This window comes from Pogona vitticeps, chromosome 3 (assembly GCF_051106095.1).
Source record: "Pogona vitticeps strain Pit_001003342236 chromosome 3, PviZW2.1, whole genome shotgun sequence".
Taxonomy (NCBI): Eukaryota; Metazoa; Chordata; class Lepidosauria; order Squamata; family Agamidae; genus Pogona; species Pogona vitticeps.
In genome coordinates, this window is record NC_135785.1 from 122,934,916 (window position 1) to 122,947,822 (window position 12,907).

At 42.8% G+C, this 12,907-nt stretch overlaps 1 protein-coding gene across 12 annotated transcripts in view; it reads left to right on the forward strand.

Moving 5' to 3' along the window:
• ENOX1 (ecto-NOX disulfide-thiol exchanger 1) overlaps positions 1–12,907 on the forward strand; it is a 540,515-nt gene that overhangs the window by 463,962 nt on the left and 63,646 nt on the right. The gene's annotated exons all lie outside the window — the stretch shown is intronic.

The following is a 12,907-nucleotide window of genomic DNA, read 5'->3' on the forward strand; positions in this document are numbered from 1 at the left end:
TGACATAATGGGACTATAAAAATGCACTCTTTTCCTAATGACATGTTGTCATTGGGATATGCATATTCTGTATACTTTTTTCTTTGCATGCCTGAGTTTTTTTTATATCTGGTCTCACTCTTGTTACAGTTGTTGTGTACTTATGTATTTCACATTTAAAGCACCCACTAACCAACATTTTTACAGTATGTTAAAAATATAACTTTCAGCAGCAATACAAAAACAACAAACTTCTGCACCTGTATGAGTAATACGTTTTTTTCATTTATGTTTTTGTAAACTGTAGCCCTCTTCTTCTTTGTGGCCATCTGTGAACTCACTCTAATGGGCTATTTTGCGCATGTGCAGGACAACTCAGAACCTTCTAGAGCTGAGCTGGAGCATTTTGGCAGGGGCACTGCTCCTCGTTAGAATGCGCTCCACCCTCTCCACCTTGCTGGTCTCTGTTTCTTTTCATCTTCCATTCACTACTGACATCTTGGAACTTCTCTCCTCTCTCCTCCTTATCTCTCTGAGCTCCTGTGAAGACAATAATCACTAGTAAATATTTGAAGATACCTCCTTTTGTTGTAACTCGCCAACTTTTATTATCTCCAACTCCCTTCGACCAGCACCTGCCTTGTGGTTGGCTATGCCATCCCCTTAACAGTGCATCGCTCCACAACCTGTTAAGAAGTGTGTCTTAAGGGCAACCTGCCAAGTCTAGTTTAGAAAACAAAGGCTTCCAGAAAACAAAGGCTGTTTTAGAAAACAAAAGCACTAAAAGTAATGCTATTATCTCTGTTGAGGGAATGCGGCTCAAGTTTTATCAAGAGAGCCTCAATACCATGTTTCCCCCAAAATAAGACCTAACCTGAAAATAAGCCCTAGTATGATTTTTCAGGATGCTTGTAATATGAGCCCTACCCCAAAAATAAGCCTCAGTGAAGTGAAACGCTGCCCTCCACCCTTGTGCAGCAACCAGAAGAAGATGACATGACTGTATTTGAATAAATGTATATTGTTGTACATGGGGAAAAAAATCTCCTGAAAATAAGCCCTACTGTGTTTTTTAGAGCAAAAATTATTATAAGCCCCTGTCTTATTTTTGGGGAACCATGGTAATAATTCTATTATTTTGTACCTCATTCCATTGGGGCTAATGATCATATTACATCGGCCAGATTGGAAGATCCATTACAGAGGCACTATCTGAACATTCGCAATGCATTAGATCGGTGGTCCCCAACCTTTTTAACACTGTGGACCGGTTGGGGAAGGCAGGGCACCTCCCCACTCACGTGCATGCATGATGGAGCGGGGGGTGCTCGCGTAGGTGCATGCACACTTGCACGCAGATGCAAAGAGCAGGGGTGCTTGGGGGCACTTGTGCGCATGCACGAAGGGGCAGGGGCACACACATGCGTCCATGCATAAAGGGCAGGGGTGCTCAGGAGGCACTCATTCACAAAGGGGTGGGGGTGCTAACGCAGGCACACTCATACACAGGCATGAAGGGGCTGTGCAGGGTAGGTGGGAGATCTATCTCCGCGGCCCAGTTCGGCCCAGGCAACAGACTGGCACTGGGCTGTGGACCAGGGATTGGGGACCCCTGCATTAGATTACAACAGTCTGAAAAAATCTGGACTGGCTGATCATTTTATCAGGTATGATCATTGTATCAAGTACAATCCAAGGGTTTTCACAAAATGTATGGCAGTCATAGTGGCTGACTTCTGACTCCACAGAGTTATGGTGTATCCATACATTTATTTATTTATTTATTTATTTATTTATTTATTTATTTATTTATTTATTTATTTATTTAATTAATTAATTAATTAATTAATTAATTAATTAATTAATTAATTTATTTTAACTTATATGCCACCCACACTACCCGAAGGTCTCTGGGTGGCTTAGGGTTGACAACTGGTAATTTGTTGCCACCTTGGACTCCTCTGTTCATAATGCTCTGTCCAAAACCATGTCTCTCCTATGATGCCTAGGGCTAAATCTCAATCTGTCAAAGTCTCATCTCAGTCCTTCACCTATCATAGAATTAATAGGGTGCAGCTGGAATCTTATTCAGCAACTCTAGCCTACAAAGAGAAAATGCCACACATGAACTCATTTCCACCAGAGACCAAGAGCAAGACAGATCCAAGTCCTTTTCAATCTCTTCATATCCACCACAGCATGCCTAAGGATGCAACCACTTCAAATTTTGTTTCTACACAAAAGGGTTCACAAAAACCAGTCAGCTTGTCTATACCTACATACTCACATTTCACAAACACTATGAGGGTGCAACGCACATCTGAAAAGGTTTCCCATTTAGTCCCCCAACCCCAACAATCATCACCTCCACCAACACCAACAACTAAAGCCGGGGGGGGGGTCCACAGCACATGGTCACTAGCACAGAAGACAGTCCAGATAAACGTCTTGAAATTCTTGACTTCATTGCACCGTCACCAAGTGAAGAAAGCCACAAGCAGATCTCTTCCCTAAAGCCACCAACACTAATTGCAAGGGTTACTGCTCAAGGAACACCACACTACACAGCTCCCTGGACGATGTGTTCCTTTGCCGTTGGAGCAGTCTACTCCTGTATGATTTCCCCCATGCCCCTCACCTCCAGGGTTGTGTCCAAAATCTAATGAGAAAATCTGGACTGCATCCTGATCACATCTAGGTGGCCCAGGCAGTCATGCTGTGCTCCTCTCCTCCTCCTCCTATCAGTGAAAGACTATCAGATCCTTCCCCTGTGATTGAACTTGATATCAAGCCACAGCGGTGTCCTTCATCCTATACTCCTCTTCCTTTGCCTGATGGTGTGGAGACTCTGTCCACTACCAAATACCCACCACTTGTCCAACTTCTTCTAGATTCCTGGTAGCTATCCACGTGGAAGTCACTCAAAGGATACCCTGGGCCCTTTCCCTTTCCCTCACCTTCCTTTCCTTCTCTCTTTCAAGACAAAAGGAGTTTGCCATATCTTTTCTGAAGGCATACCTTTATTTTGGCCTCCGCCCCTTCATTGGATGGGCATTCCTGGTTCTTCCATCCAGATGTACACTGGCTCCTAAGAGTCTCAAAAACATGTTCCCACTAACCTGCTGTTCCACTGGGAGGGGAGGGGGGGACTTGTCTCCAGTTCTTTGCCAACTCACTAAGGTCCCTTTTGAGCCGCAACAGTGTCAGACTTTGTGAAGGTACAGTTCCTGGTCAGCCTCACTTCAACCCAAAGAGCAAGTGAGCTCTGTACACTTTGGGTAGACTGACCATACCTCATCTTCCAAAAGGAAATGGTCATCTTCCACCCAAATATTTCATTACTCTCTAAAGTGGTCTCTGACTTCCACATAACACAGGCATTTCCCTCTCTATAGCAATCCAACCACACCTACCTAATGCTCCTTCTTAATTTATATCTCCATAGAACTTGGCCCATTCACCCATTCACCAGCCACTCAGTGCTATGCCTCAAGAAAGAAGGGTGTCCCCAATCACAAAGCAATTGCCAGGGCTGTCTTTCAACAAGTTCTCTAAGAATCTATTTCTTAGGAACACTAAGTAATCAAAATATTTACAGAAAATGAGTCTTTCAGACTAACTGTGCACACTCAAGTACATATCTGTGAAGCTGGAAGGAACACGTCTTGTTTGTGTTTGATTGAGAAGTGATGAAAAGGGGAATCAGGTTCTGGGCTTTGCCCGTGCTTGATGTCTCTTTGTGAATGGTAGTGAGCTCAAGAGAGGACTCTTAGAGGACTCTAAATTCTCTGCACTGTATGATTTTTAGTGGTCTACTAGAGGTATCACCCACTCCTACATTGTACTGTGTATGGGCCACATGGCTCTCTTCAATTTTTTTTCTGAACTATGAAGCTACCAGGAATACCTGCCACTTTGCACCAACAAGAAGACAATGTAGACTCTTAACATCAGCCAAGCAGGACCAGAAGCTGAAGGAAACACCTACTACCCACTAAATAGCAATAATATTAATTTCACTTGAATTTGGCTCCAGTTGGCTCTACTTAGTGGGTTTACTAAACTTTCACCACAGTCTCCAGATGGAGGACTCAGGGTTGTGTGTGTGTGTGTGTGTGTGTGTGTGTGTGTGTGTGAGAGAGAGAGAGAGAGAGAGAGAGATCTTGTTCCCCAGCCAAATAGAAACTTGTTGTTTCAAAAGAATGCCATGTGGGAGTGTATACGCACAGTGTGAACATCTTTGTTTGAGGAGCTGGGTTGTGATATCTTCCTGAGCTCTACTTTGAAAACTACACCTCCAGTGCAGCCTCTGCCTTTTCTAACTTACCTCTAAGGTAGTGGTCCCCAAACTTTTTCAACTCATGGCTCCCTTTCCTCCCTGATCCTGGGCATGGGACACCCTTTTCTCACATGCAGCTCATCCTCCTCCCTGGGTTCAGCTCCCGGCCTGCTCACCTGGGCTTTCACTCTTAAGCAGGCAGCCAGGATCCCTCCTCCTCCTCTGCTACCTCAGGGCGATCTCCAGGCTGTGGCACCTCACAAAGAGTCAGAGTCAGAAAGTGTGGCTCTCGTCCTACCCATCCCCACCCCTGGTGGCTCGGCCTGTCTGCCCCCTATGGGAGGTAGATGGAGGGGTGTGGAGCTGCCCCAAGCCACCTTGTGTGAGGGCAGCAACAATGGTGAGGTGTGTGGGGGGGTGCCTTCCTCCCACCAGTCTCACTTTCCATGGCTCGCAGATTGATCGTCTGCAGAGTCTCGGATGGATGGAGCCACTTGGTCAAGTCAGAGACAGGCAGCTCTGGAGACAGCCCAGCCCATCCACAAGCAAGCAGGTTGGGCAGCGCCAGCCCCAACAGCCCCAGCCAGGGTAGTGAGGTGAGGCAATGCAGCCCAAGGAGGCAGCGGGGATTGGAACTGCCAGGCCCCTGTGCAGGAGCTGTGACTAGGGTGCAGAGACTTTGCTCTGTGTTCCCTTCCCTTTTCCATGGCATCCCTCAGGAGGCTTCGTGCTCTAAGAGACAAGCCTGGCACACCATCTGCCATGAACTTTTGGGACTTTAAATCCTCTGCACTAACAACAAGACACTGTGCATGCCTCAAGAAGTGGGCTTTGAAGCTAGCAGATTGTATGGATTTTCTAAGTAGTCTAATAAAAGTGTCACCTACTCCTGTGTTGTATTGAGTAAGGACCACATGGTTCTCTTTGATTTCTTTGATATATGTATTTTTAAAAGAGAGTATCATGTAGACCAGTGGTGTCCAACCTTGGGCCTCCAGATGTTCCTGGACTTGAACTCCCAGAAATCCTGGCCAGCAGAGGTGGTGGTGAAGGCTTCTGGGAGCTGTAGTCTAAGAACATCTGGAGGGCCAAGGTTGGACACCACTGATGTAGACCATCTTAACTGCTGAGATGGGTGTTGTCAACATTCAGTCTTCCTGTTGTTACGTAATGTTTGGCATGTTTTTTTTTCCTGCCAGCAGTGCGGGCACAATATTGTGCAGCAATATTTTCCTGACATTTGGAATCATGGATACAGAAGCATAATATCCTTTCAACTGGAGTTTTTTTTTGAAGAACTGAATTTCATGGCTTTTTAAAATGGGAGTTTAAATATACATACACTACACACAAATTCTGACAGCAGCTTCCTTCATGCACCCAATGCTAGAGGTTCCCAGAGGATGATCCCATGATCAGCAATATGGTTGATGGTGAAGAGCAGAACCAAGAAAAAGTAACATATGGCTGTAGTCCCTCTGTGTCAAAATATTTTGAAGTTCTATTTTGGATTAAATGACCTGCTGAAGACAAGGTATGATTGCAACACATACAACAAACAAACACACACACACACACACACACACACACACACACACACACACACACACACACACACACACACACACACACACACACACACACACACACACACACACACACACACACACACACAAATCCCTCAGATAAACTAATGTTGCCTTGCCTGCTCCACAGAATGACAAACTAGAAAGCTATCTTCTGATTTTTCAACCCTTTCCTTGGGTAGGCAACCTGAGGAAGAAAACTTATGTACGCCCAAAATCTCTAAGAATATGTTGCCTGCATGTTTTCTTTTTAAAAAAGTCCCCTCATTTTTAGAAATAAACGGGGGTAGCGGCTGGGAGTTACTGGAGCCCAAAGTAAAAATCATCCATACTATGTAAAAGATAGTCAGTGAAGAAAGATGGCAGGATCAAGTCATTTGAAAGGTGGTGTTGGAGGAGAACCTTACATGGACCACCAGAAATGAAGATACGTGGTGTTCAATCAAGTCAACCCTGGACTCTCACTAGAATAAAAATGAGTAAAGTGAGGCTATTGTACTTTGTACATGAAATCAGAATATAGAACTAACAGGAAAAACAATATTGCTAGGAGGGGAGGCAGTAGAAAGATAGGAAGACCTAACAGGGGACTTTAGAAAGGAAGCAACTGCTGTTGGTTTGCAAGATCTGAGCAGACTATTAATTATAGGATATTATGGAAGTTGTTAACTCATTTAGTCACCACACAACAGAAGTGACTTGATGGTGCATAACATTTTTGGAGTAGTAGTAGTAGTAGTAGTAGTAGTAGTAGTAGTAGTAGTAGTAGTAGTAGTAGTAGTAGTAGTAGTAGTAGTACCAAGCAATTGTGACAAGATGAGTGGAATGGTTAAAGTAATCTGCCAACTGGAAACTAAGACAGGATGTAGACATAAAAGTTCTGCTAAAGAAGACCATTCCCCGCCACAAAATACAAACAGTAATTTCAAAGCTTAAATGAGCAGCTTCTAAATATATGTTCTTTATTCCTTTTTTATATCTGCATAATTTTTTTTACAACCAGATACAGTGTCCTCTTGCATGAATCCTGAAGAGCTTGTTTGATCAGGAAGGTGTTAAAAACTTATCTTGAGAGTCAGGTAACTGGGTCCTGACTGACAGGTTCAAAAGTTCAGATTCCCCCAGATGTGGAGCCAGTTTCCACTTTGAAAACTTATGTCAGGAGACAGTTTGGTCTCAGAACTTCTGTGAGAATGTTTACTGAAAGCATTTTAGGCTAGGAGAAACACAACTGCTGTGCTTTGCAGAAATACTTTGAGTATGCCTTTCAAAATTGTATGCTAATTCCCTAAAGATACTTGGCAAAATGTCCCGCTTTCTGGAGGACCTTTATTTAAAGCAAACTTTTTTTCACTTCTTTTCATATGGGCTGTGACCTTTAGTTGCCATGCAGTTCTGTAGATAATTTGCCTCTCCTGTGCACTCAGCTACAATGTAACCTTTGCTGAAGCCACTGTTCTTCCTGACAAGTCTGTACCATGCATGCTAAGTGTTATAGGAAAGTGCTATTTCATTTGAAGAGGGTTTTTAGGACCAATATTTGAGCCCCTGTAGCCTGGAAAAGTGGGTGGGGTCAATAGTTCTCTTTCAAGATAAGCAAGATTGGTCTTTTCAAGTTCTGTGAGCTATTTTAAATGTGAGGTAGCTTGCGGTCACCCATTTCTGAATAAGGAGGTAAACTGTTTTTATTTTTTTAAAATCATAACTCAAAAAAAACTTTGTCCAAATATCCCCAAATTTGGCACAAAACACGAGCAGGCCACCTGCTATAATTTTGCCCAATTTAGTGCTGGTTTCAAAGTTGTAACATTTTGTTTGGGCTGCCCCAATATTTAGAATTTAATTGTAGAATGTGGATTTGCTCTGCCACACAATATCAGCATTGCACTCTCGTGCAGCAGTAATGTCTAGCCATGTGGAAGCTCTCTATTAGGCTAAAGGAATATCAGTTAGGAAGCAAAATATGTAGTGACTCTTCTGCCAGAACTGTTTTCAAAGAACAAATGGTTGCCCTTTAGTGTGTCTCACTAATGAATAAAGCCACAGCTGTGACTGACAAGATTTTCAGGTTTTAGAGATTTAAAATTGCAGGGTGAGTGCTGTGTTTCTGCATTACATACACAAACACTATGTACAATCACAGTAAATAGAATCGTTGTTAATGAGTGAAAGAGATAGCCCTGACCTCAACCATAAATCAGTGTGTGTTAAGGGAGACTGATAAAAGTCAGAGCTTAAAAGTTACTTTTTTGGACTTATTGCATAGGCAAAGGTACTATACTGTATTTTGCTTGCACTGGGAGTGGAAACTGCCAGATTTAAGAATGTGAGATAGTGAGGGTAAAATGTGGTTAGAGCAAAAGTCCCCTTTAAGGGCTGTATGATTTCTTGATGTGCAATTCATCCACCAAGATTTAGCTCCAGTGAACTCTAGTGGCCAAAATCCTATTGGAGATTTATCCTGGCACCAGCAAATTATGAATGTTCAGTGCCGACTTGCTGTTAGTTAATGAGTTGTCATTTGCATTCCTGTCATGTGACAAAGCATGTAACTGATATGCAAGAGTGTGGTAATTACAATTTGGTAATTTGTGGCAATTTGCTGCTGCAATTTAAGCAATTGCACTTTTGTTGTTTAGTCATTAAGTCGTGTCCGACTCTTCGTGACCCCATGGACCAGAGCACGCCAGGCCCTCCTGTCTTCCACTGCCTCCCAGAGTTTGGTCAAATTCATGTTGGTCGCTTCAATGACACTGTCCAACCATCTCATCCTCTGTCATCCCCTTCTCCTCTTGCCTTCACATTTTCCCAACACCAGGGTCTTTTCCAGGGAGTCCTCTCTTCTCATGAGATGGCCAAAGTATTGGAGCCTCACCTTCAGGATCTGTCCTTCCATTGAGCACTCAGCTTAAATCCCCAGCTAGATCCTGGCCAATGAAACATTTATGTTTGTACTATTCTTAGATGGAACATAACTTTTTATCAAAGCCAAGAAACTTTCTGCAGATGTCCAGATAATTTGTCATCTAGTCCAAATAGAAGCCACTTTGTCAAATGACTTCATGTTCATAGTTGTGAATGCATAATAAGTCATTAACTTCCCTTCTCTTTAATGGGTATTTGCATCAGTCTGTTTTTGCTGCGTTCTCCTGTAAGTTTTGCAAATGGTTTATTCCTGTAGCAGGTTCTCAAACCTTGTGGAATAAACATTCTGCGGAAAAGTTACCCCTTCTGCAGCTGCTGAAGGCACAAAAGTCCTGTGTATGGTCCTTCTTTCTTTATTGATACAAGAGCATTTCACAATTTAAAAATTATGGACATATATGAAATAGAGGTAAAATTAAAAACAAATTGAAGTGTTATTGTCATTTGTGGTTGTACAAAGAACCAATTGGTCATTTTGCTCACCAGCAAGTTTACAGTGCAGTGTTTCTGGGAGTGAAGGACCGCCTGGCTGCCTACCATTCCCCAGGGAGTGCCTAAGTCTACTTGCCAAGCTTTCCCACTCTTCTGGGAAGCTCCTTCTATGAGACAGTAAAGGTGGTAAAGAAAAGGGGGTCAGGGTGGTGTGTACAAAGCCTCCTGGACTGTAGGTCCTCTGCATCTCAGCAAAATATACAGTATCTAAAGAATATAAGAACAAACTTGTTTCCTATCCGTAATGCAACGCTGAAGGAAGTGCTTCTGAGTGATAAATCTGTATGTTCCTGTGTGCATGTTGGTCAAACCTGTAATGACTCACTGTGTGACTTGCATAATGAGCACATAATATGTCTGATATACTGTTGTCCAACAGCCCCTCAGCAAATGGGCAGTCCTGATCAAGCACTGCGTGCCCGCACAGCCGCACAGCTTAGAGAGGATGTTCTTGTTGTCTGTATTTGGTGTATATAAAATACAACTACTTTGGAAGAGAGGAAGAGAAGCCTCTAGCTGGACAGGAGAACTGAGAGAAAGAAAGGGGAGATCATTTGTATTTCCAAGACAGGGAATTTCTACAGTCAGTGAAAATATTAGGGATGGATTCTCAAGTAGGATGCTAAATGCAAGATGTATGGAGATGTCTTTCATCACTTGGGGATAAATAAAAAAATTGTTTGATTCTCGCATTTAGCAGGTTTGTTTTCGGGTTCATTGGAAAATAAATGTGATTTGAATGTGCAAGTCTGATTTCTGAAGCATGTATGTTGCGGGTGAAAAAACAAGTTGATCATAAGGAACATACATTCCTCTCAATGTTTAGCTTGGCCCTCAGTAAAGACTGCACATTCCTTGTGCAATGAACTAATCATTTGGAAAAGTAATATATCTCAAGCACTCCATAGCTATCAAAGAATAATGAATGTATTTTCTGTGTTGAAAAAAGTAATATTATGAAACTAATTTGGCGACAAGTTATTGCAACCGATTCTCTTTCTTACTTTTCTGTTTTCATTTTCTTTTTATGACACTTTCCCTGTTTTCTAGATTTGCAATTTCTAAAACATGATTTTTCAACTTGTATCTACCAGTATATTATGTATACAAATATTATTCCTGCAATTGATATTATCTCGAAATAAAAATCCATTCAACTTCATGGCAGTTCAGGCACTCCACTTATCCATTTTTTGAGATAATTCTTCCCATAAAGCTGTGTTACAGTTTAATTTCATACTCAGTGTGAGGTCTGTAACAAACAAATGGAAATAATGTCCTGTATCCATGGTAACAAATGAGATATGTTTTACCTGATCTTAAGATGGAATTGAATTAGAAAACTATAACATTTTAGCACTAAAAGAAGCCTTCCAGACTTATATCCCTTTGGCTTTAAATAGAAACTGACATTCCATCCTCCTTGCATTTAAATTAGGGCCATTCACCTCTGAAGCAACTTGTACAAAGCTCTTATCAAGCCTTGAAAACTGGGCTGCTCTCCTGTACAAAATAATTCACACTTTGGCCTTACTGAAAAACATAGGTATTACATGCAAGCAGCTCTATGACCATCAACTAAAATGAGGCAAGAAAACCTGTTTTGGAGGCACTGTCCGGGGACTTGTGCAGAATTTTATTGATAAAGAGAAGTATATCACCACAATCATGCTCTTAGTGTTTCCCTTCTTATTGGGGATGAAGAAATGCATGTGCTGAAAAGCTTTCCATGTGCTTGGTTTCTCAGCACTCTGCCTTCTGTGCTCTCCTAAAGGAGGAGTGGACTGTTTTGTCAGTGGATTGCCTGTAGAAATACTGTGACACAGTCCTGAGAACAAGAGAAGGTTCACACCTCGTTAGCTTCTTTGACTTTGGCTTGTATGTATTTCGCATGCAAAAGCACGTCCACTCATAAAGAGATAAAACAACATTACATGCAATCAAATATCCAAAACAAGAGGCCCACATTCACATTAATGCACATGTTTCTTCTTTGTGGTGTCCATGTATGCACAAAAAAGGTTTTGGCGCCTGTGTGAAGATCACGTTGGAGAGTTCCAGAGACTCAGAAGTGAAAGCGCCTTTGCCTCTATCATGCAACTGTGGCCCCACTCTCCTCAGTCCATTTTTGTCCACCACTGCGACTGTGGACAAAGTACCGCTGTGGAGCCTCTTACTTACTTTACCTGTGTCACTCCTTGCAATAACTCTTTGCCTTTCTTTTTTCCTTTTTCTTCCCTTTTTCCTACCAAGAGCCTACCTCTGCCCACACTACCAATGCCCCATACATGATCTCAGTCTCAAAGGGAAAATGTGTTAGCCCTTCTGTGCAGAGTGTCACCTTCTCTCCAAGAGCAACCTCTCCTCAGACCCCTCTCAGGGAGCCTTCCCAGCCATGTCCTGTATCTGAAAATGAGTGACTGTTGAAATCTCATCAGCTTACCCAGTGTTCATCTTTGCAGCAGCACCATGATTGGGAGTACAGTGGTGCCCCGCTTGACGATTACCCCGCTTGATGCTGAAATCGCTTAATGATGCCTTTTTTGCAATCGCTATAGCGATCGCAAAATGATGATTCAATGGGGTTTTTTCATTTTACGACGATCGGTTCCCTACTTCAGGAACCATTTTTTCACTGGACGATGATTGAAAACAGCTGATCGGCGGGTCGCAAAATGGCTCCCCGCTGTTTTCAGGACCAATTCTTTGCTTTACAGGCATCGCAAAAGGAGGATTTTTGCTGCATGAGCAGATATTTCCCCCATTGGAACTCAATGAACCAGTTTTCAATGGATTTCAATGGTGTTTTGTTTTTTTTTGCTTGATGACAATTTCGCTTAACAGCGATTTGAACGGAACGGATTATCGTCGTCAAGCGAAGCACCACTGTACAAGAGATTGTGATCTTATTGTCCTACATGGTCTCCATTGCATTGACAACATTCACGCTACTCGAGATCTCCTTTGATAGATTCTCAATATCATGAGAATGCTTACTATGCTCCATTCTTTTGCCTCTCTGATTTCTCTATGGGGGTAGAAGATGGCCATCTCCATCTTGTTGAAGTCAACACTGATCTTGAGACCGCAGCAGGCTTCAATAGCAAGTTTGCTTTTGGTCTTGAGAAACGTGTGATTGCAGCCCTCAGGCTTGATCCCCTCAATACTGTGATCAACGGGATGACTCCAAGAGATTCAAAACCAATCTCAATCTTGACTCCTCTCATCACAGGCCAATTATGGCTCCAAGCAATCTACCAACTTGTGCCTTCTGCAGGGCCAACATCGCCAGGCTGGTCCTCTCCAGCCTGCCACCATGCTCTGGCCATTTGACCTGCTTTGCCACAAGTGCTTCTACTGCCTCCTAATCCAGACTTTCCACTTACCTCTCAGTTGCCATACAACGATCAGCAGATCCTCATGACACCTTCAATTCCTGCAAGGGAGAGACAGTCTGATGATATCTCATACAACTCAGAGGGAGATGAGGAAAAGGAGTTTGCCCTTGTTCCAAATATAAGCTGGCAAATTTTACCCAGGAGGCAGACAGAAAACCTAAACAGTAGTTCTGACATGTTACAAACTGAGATCAACACATGCATCCCTCTCCATCCCATACCCATGGCTACAGACATACCTGACATAT